Source organism: Protopterus annectens, chromosome 4.part0 (genome assembly GCF_019279795.1).
Source record: "Protopterus annectens isolate FY-2018-M chromosome 4.part0, PAN1.0, whole genome shotgun sequence".
Lineage (NCBI taxonomy): Eukaryota > Metazoa > Chordata > Ceratodontiformes > Protopteridae > Protopterus > Protopterus annectens.
The window spans coordinates 1,470,537,713-1,470,544,303 of NC_056733.1; the positions used below are offsets into that span (position 1 = coordinate 1,470,537,713).

Here is a 6,591-nt window from a genome sequence, read left to right on the forward strand (position 1 = left end):
GGATTTCATGTATGTGGGTCCAGAGACCTATTTGGGTACTGCAGCCTGACCAGAAGACATGTTGTTTGTGGGAAAGAAGGTTGTAAGTACTTACATATTTGGTCACTTGTAAGTATATATATATATATATATTTTTTTTTTTCTAGAAATTTCCCAAGGGCATGTCACATTAACAGTGGTCTGTACTGAAAGGTTTTGTCAGGGTTTGCTGGTTTGGGTATGGTATTAATTATGGCTGTTTTCCAAATGTTGCGCATAGCATTTTGTGTTAAGCTGAAACTGAATACATATTTCAGAGGTGTTGTGAAAGAGCCTCTACAGTGATATATAAACTCAGGGTGTAGGCCATCTGAACCTTGAGGGACTGTCAGTTCATATTTGTGGGAGTAGGGACTCTATACCTTTTGCTCTGATCTGTTTAAAGTAGCAAAAGGAGATTGTAGAAAGGTGCTTCTGGAGGGCTCGGCAGGGGTAGTAGGAGTTACTGGAGTGGTAATGTTGGTGACATTGAACAAACTGGTAAAAAATCATACAGGACAAGGGAGTCACCTGGGCTTCAAATGGCAAGTATTAAAATCTAGCAAATATTAGTTAAATCTGAGGAGTTAGTTTTGCAAAAAGGATAAGATGTCTTTATTCGATTATACTGGCGCTCTGTGTTCAGGTACCTAACCATCACGTTAATGTATTGTATATCATAAATGCAATCCTTCTGTCTACAGATCTATAACATATTTAAAACTGTAGTGCTCTATGATACAAGGTCATATCCTTTCCTGCTCTGATTTTCCAAAGCCTAAGTTTTCTCAACAGGTAGGTGACATTATCTTCATATTCAGTAGTTGTGGTGACTCAACCATTCTGAAATTATAATCATTGTTGAGATGGTGTTTGCTCTGGTCTGCTCAGACATTGCCTACATTTCAAGGGTCTATATTAGAACACTAAAGTCTCAAAACTTTGAATGTTCTGATATCGACCCCTATTCAGTGAACGCTTAAAATATCGAACATGCAGAAAAGTTAATTTTTTTCCAGGGAAAAAAATTTGCTGTTTCGAAACACATACACACAACACAAGCACACCAAAAAAACAGCAATCTACACACATACACTTAAAATCCTGCATCTAACCCTACACTAAACTCTACATACACTACTATCTATCCATTTACCTTAACCCAAACCCTAACCTTAAGGTCAGTCACTATCACACACTCACCTCACCTGCACCCTAACCCTAGCTCACCTACCCCACCCTACCCTAACGTCCATCACAATCGCACAATTACCTGACCCGTGCCCTAATCCTAACTCACCTAACCCATGCCCTAACCCTCATGTCCACACAATCGCACACTTACCTGAACCCGACCCGTAACTTTCCACCACAGTGCTGAAAATAGCGAAGCGACAGAAATGGTCAACCAAATATTTTTCCCTTGGAAACAAATTTGGTGTTCTGCAGCTTTGCTATTTTCAGCGTTCACTGAATAGGGGTCGATATTTGAATATTCGAAGTTTTAAGACTTCGGTGTTCTAATATAGACCCACATTTATATAACAACGGTGAAAAAAATATTTACATTACCATATAGCCATTGTGTAAAATTGTTCTTAGTTATCTGGTCAAGTCTCATTTAAATGAAACCTGATCCGATGATCCAGTTTAAAAAAAATGTCACTTTTCGAAAATGTTATATCATTTAGCCTCAGGTTTTGTGTTAGTTGGATTAATTTAATGATTACAGAGTTAGAAGTATCTAGCATGGATGGTGTGCAGGGCTTTGTCTCCCAAGTTAAAAAAAATCAACAATTAAGTGTTCATAGAAAAACATAGCAGAAAAAAATAACAATTTTGTTAATTTTACTGATTTTTATTTGTGGCATTTATGACATATAGGAATTAAATAATTAATCTAGTCATGAACATGCACTTAAAAAAATCCTCCACTGAATGAAAATATTGTAAGTCGGCAAAGCATCACGCAAAATAAATTATTAATCAGAGTTTTCGCTATTTTAAGCTCCACTGCATTACAATGGCTACGTAGCTATAACTGTTTGTTGTAACAAACTATCCTTTGCTTTTTAGCACCCATGTACCTGTCTATGTGCTTTGCTTCAGTAGTTCTTGAAAGATGCTCCCAAGTCAAACATACACAGCAGTATGTGAACCTAAAAGAAATATCTGTTAACCACAGATGCAGCTTTATGAATGAGGGTAAAGTATGCTGAACAAGCTTTGACTCTTGAAGTCAGCAAATGCCTCCTCCTACTGCCTCCTGTCTCCACCATTTTAGGAAAGAGAGACTCATTTGTCTGACTTGTATACCCCTCACCTCAGTCTAAGGCAGATCCATGCCTATGTAACAAGATCTGTCTGTAATTGACACCAATAGTATTTATTAAATAATAAAAGGTGCCTTTTCTCATTCACATCCTTGTACCACATATGTAAGCATGACTCACTTCCATTCTTATTGTTGGAATACCTGCCTAACAGCTCCAAATGTTAATGGTGCAGTTTGTTATTTTCAGAGCAACATATTTAATCAATTGTATTTCACTACATCACTGACTCACTAAATTGATATACACTACATCTACCACAAATGGTCAAATATCAATTAATCACAAAATAAGAAACAATGTTTTATGAAGGGACAGGCCCCCCTTCATTCTCCACCAACTCCCTGCTAATTATATAAACCAAATCTGGGGTCACAAAACAGTGGGAAAGAGTACAATTCCATTTCCCACTGTGTTGTCATTTCACAAAACAAATACTGGCATCACGCGATGAACAGGTAGTTCGACAAAACAACCGTCCTAACTAAATGCTCAGTGTAATGAATGTTTGATCAAAAACACTGTACCTATTTAATCAATATCTGTTGAAAATAGTATGGGAAAAGATTAAGAAAAAACAGTTTAACATTGCAGTAACACAATCATCACATTTTGATACTTAATTCATATCTATATTTTAGAAATAAACCTATAGTATGGAAGCTTAGAAAAAGTGATTCTGTGTACTTTACCTAATTTGTGACTTCATTGGCTACAGTTTGAATAACATATATCATTACGGGTACACTTTTAAATTTCGAAATACCACAACCTCGAGTTTTGAGATACCAATTCAAAACATCGAGATTTTGGTATCTCGAAAGTTAAAAGTGAATGAAATAAAAAAAAAAAAAAACACAGCTAAAATAATGTTTTTGCAGGGGGGCAACCCCACACCCCGCTGCTTAAATATACCAACTCCGAGATTGCGCTACAGTGAAGAGAACAGTAATGATGCTCCTGTTCGACTTACCGTTCTCTTCATTGTAGCTTGATCTCGGAGTTGGTATATTAAAGTAGGGGGTGTATGTGGGGGGTGGTGCAGGTGGGCTTGCACCCCTGCAAAAACATTCTTTTACTTGTTTTTTTTTTTTTTTTGGTTCACTTTTAAATTTCAAGATACCAAAATCTTGATGTTTTGAGTTTGGTATCTCAAAACTTGAGATTTTGGTATTTCGAAATTTAAAAGTGGACCCATCATTACATGTCCAAGAAAATAAATCTTATAGCTGTTTCATAGGTTAGCTGCCCTTTTGGACCATTTTAAGCCTAGACAATTAGCCCAGGTGAGAATCAAACCCTGCTCATTGCATCTATAAGGTAAACACCTTAACCATTATGCCAACCTCCCATCCCTTTGCTCATTATATATTTGTTGTGAGTGCCAGCATGAATTGTATATGCATTTTAAAATCACTGTAACCTTATCACCCTACTACATTTAGTATTCTAGGGGACACACTTTTATTAGCACAGACATCCAATAAAACTAGAGAGACGTGCAGATTCTTTCATTTCAATAATCTGTAAACTAACTGCTACTTTCACCTATATTGTTTTTTACTGCTCTTCTTAAAATATATTTATATGAAAAAGGTTCCCCCATATTGATTTTTATCTTGTGCTCTTTTTCCATTATCAGTTGTAGTTTCTGTGTTGTCATTGAGAATTAATGATATTCAGTAAAGTGGAAGTTAGTGTCAATTGTTATAGAATAGTTATGTTATGGATCCCTTCTTTTATTACTGCTGTAGTACAAATAATCCCATGCATCCTACTTGTTTGCTCAAATTCCAGTTCTATAAGATAATCTGCAAGTCTTCCTGACTGGTAGAAAAGTGTTTTAAGTGAACACAGGCTGGTTACCCATTCCTAGTCAGAAATACACCCAATCAGGTCAATAAAGAGGGGACTCTCTTTAGGAGACTTTGTGTAAGGGCACATTGAATGGCTTTATATAAACATGTCTTTCCTTGAAAACACAGCCCCCTTTCATCTTATTCAGATTACTACTTCGCAGAAAATGCAGACATAACTAGCAAGGCAATACTTACCTGGTAGGGGGAATATCACTATCAGGAAAGTGGTTTCGCAAGAGCAAGGTTATTCTATTGTACTTTGGTTAGGTTTACCCATGTGATTTACCCAAATATGAGAAATTCAACTGTATAGTTTATAGTAGTGTTAGATTGCATTTCCTCCATTTTTGGGGTGCATTTGCCATAATAGCTAAGGTCTTCACCTTATAGTCACAAGGTACAGGGTTTGATTCTGACCTCAAATTATTAGCTAGACTTAAAATGTCCCTTCAGGGCAGTTAGCTTAGTACCACCTATGGATCAATGGAAGCTAAGTGGTCTTCATGGTTTAAATGCTACTGAAAATTTTAATTAAATCTAAGCAGCCACTGTCTTTTATTTATTTTTTAATTAGTCTTTGCTTGTGATAAAAGTATGTAATGTGGAGCTTTTTTTAGGCCTTCACTGAAAAGCGACTTTGCCAGTTGGACTTTACCATAAAGTAATTAGCACATACTAGCAATAAATACATTACTTAACACTGAGCTATATATAGTTAACAGTTGATAACCATGTTATAGTAACAGCTGATAACCATGCTAAGTAAACTATAGAGTACATACAGCATGCTAAGGTCACAGCTATCTGAAGAACTTTCAGCATCATTTTATAGTTTTATAGTTGACTTATAAAGTCAAATTGAGATTTTAGTACACAGACAGAAGATGAGGCATATGCAACTTTTATTCAACTAGTTATTCACTTGAAACATGTAAACAAGTAAGAAAGTGTGAGAATTTTATATTTACTTAATTTAGCTGCACGAGGAGTGAAATTAGTTATGGTACTAGTCCAAGGGCAGGGTTGTTTTGTTGACAGGCATGATCTTCTTCTTCTTCTCCTTTCAGCTGCTCCCATTTAGGGGTCGATAGGCGTGATGAGATTTACAAACTCATAGGACTATAGCAGTACTTTGAATCATGGTGTGGAGACATAGATTTGACCTAACTGCCCGTCCAGTCACCCTCTCCACTTAAGCCAGGTATTCTTATATGCGTCTATATTACCCAATCAAAAGTTTAGGTTAGCAAATACCTAAACATCGACCTGGTAATATTAAAAAATTAAAACAGCGAATGACCGATTTAACTTAGGGAATGAATTCCCTCGGCCGCAAAAAAAAAAAAAAATTAAACCAAAATACCCCCCCCCCCCCAACTAAATATACCAACTCCGAGATTGCTCTACAATGGAGAAATGGGCAAAATCTGCATAATGGCCAAAGGAATTCTTTTGCTGCATTAACTCAGCCGTTCACAGTTTTTTTTGCATTCGCTATTACCAGTATGCCATTTAGGTATTCGCTAACCTAAACATTTCATCAAGTAATAGGAACCCTTCTTATATATCCTTTTCAGGCTGCAACCACAGTAACATGGTTAAAATATACATCACATTATGCAATTCCTCATTGCAGTGTTATATTGCATTCCACTATATTAATGCAACATTAATTTACCTCCTTTATGCCACTATTTACTGCATGCTGTGTGGTTTTCTGTTGCAAGTTTTTATAGATTGTACTGGTGACCATTTTCCATTTTTGTCATTAGTCTCCAAGACAAAATCAAGAAGGGGCACCCATAACACAAGTCCTCTCTTCACTATTTAGTCTTATACCAAATAATTGACTTTTCAGCAGCGCCTTACTAACTATATTTAATAGGAAGGTTCCTCTCACAAGGAGAAGTATTAAGGACAAAATATTAGTCTGGATGACAACAAAAATAAATACATAGATACAGCAGGTAAATAAATAAATGCATTGGTGTTATAGTGTGACAGAATGGGAAAGCTGTATCACTTCATTAACATATCCTACCACCTAATCCAGTACAAAGAACTCCCTTCTTCTTCTTTTGGCTTTTCTCGGTTAGGGGTTGCCACAGTGGATCATCTGTCTGCTCATGATTGGCAGTGGAGTTTTACAGTGTCAAGTTGCCAGCCCGGCACCCAACCTTCCACAGAAGGAACACACATGCACACACTCACACCAAGGGCCAATTTAGAGTGTCCAATCCACCTACTGCATGTCTTTGGGATGTGGGAGGAAACCGGAGGAAACCCACGTGACCACAAGGAGGACATGCAGACTCCACACAGAAGGCACCCCAGCATCGAACCGGAGAACCTCTTGCAGTGAGGCGGCAATGCTAACCACT

The 6,591-nt window shown here is 37.0% G+C and overlaps 1 non-coding gene across 1 annotated transcript; it reads left to right on the forward strand.

The window, feature by feature from the left end:
• Positions 1–4,397: 4,397 nt before the first annotated feature.
• On the forward strand, positions 4,398–4,561 carry LOC122800554. Its single transcript, XR_006364582.1, has one exon. It is a non-coding gene; the product is annotated as a U1 spliceosomal RNA (small nuclear RNA).
• The last annotated feature ends 2,030 nt before the right edge of the window (positions 4,562–6,591 follow it).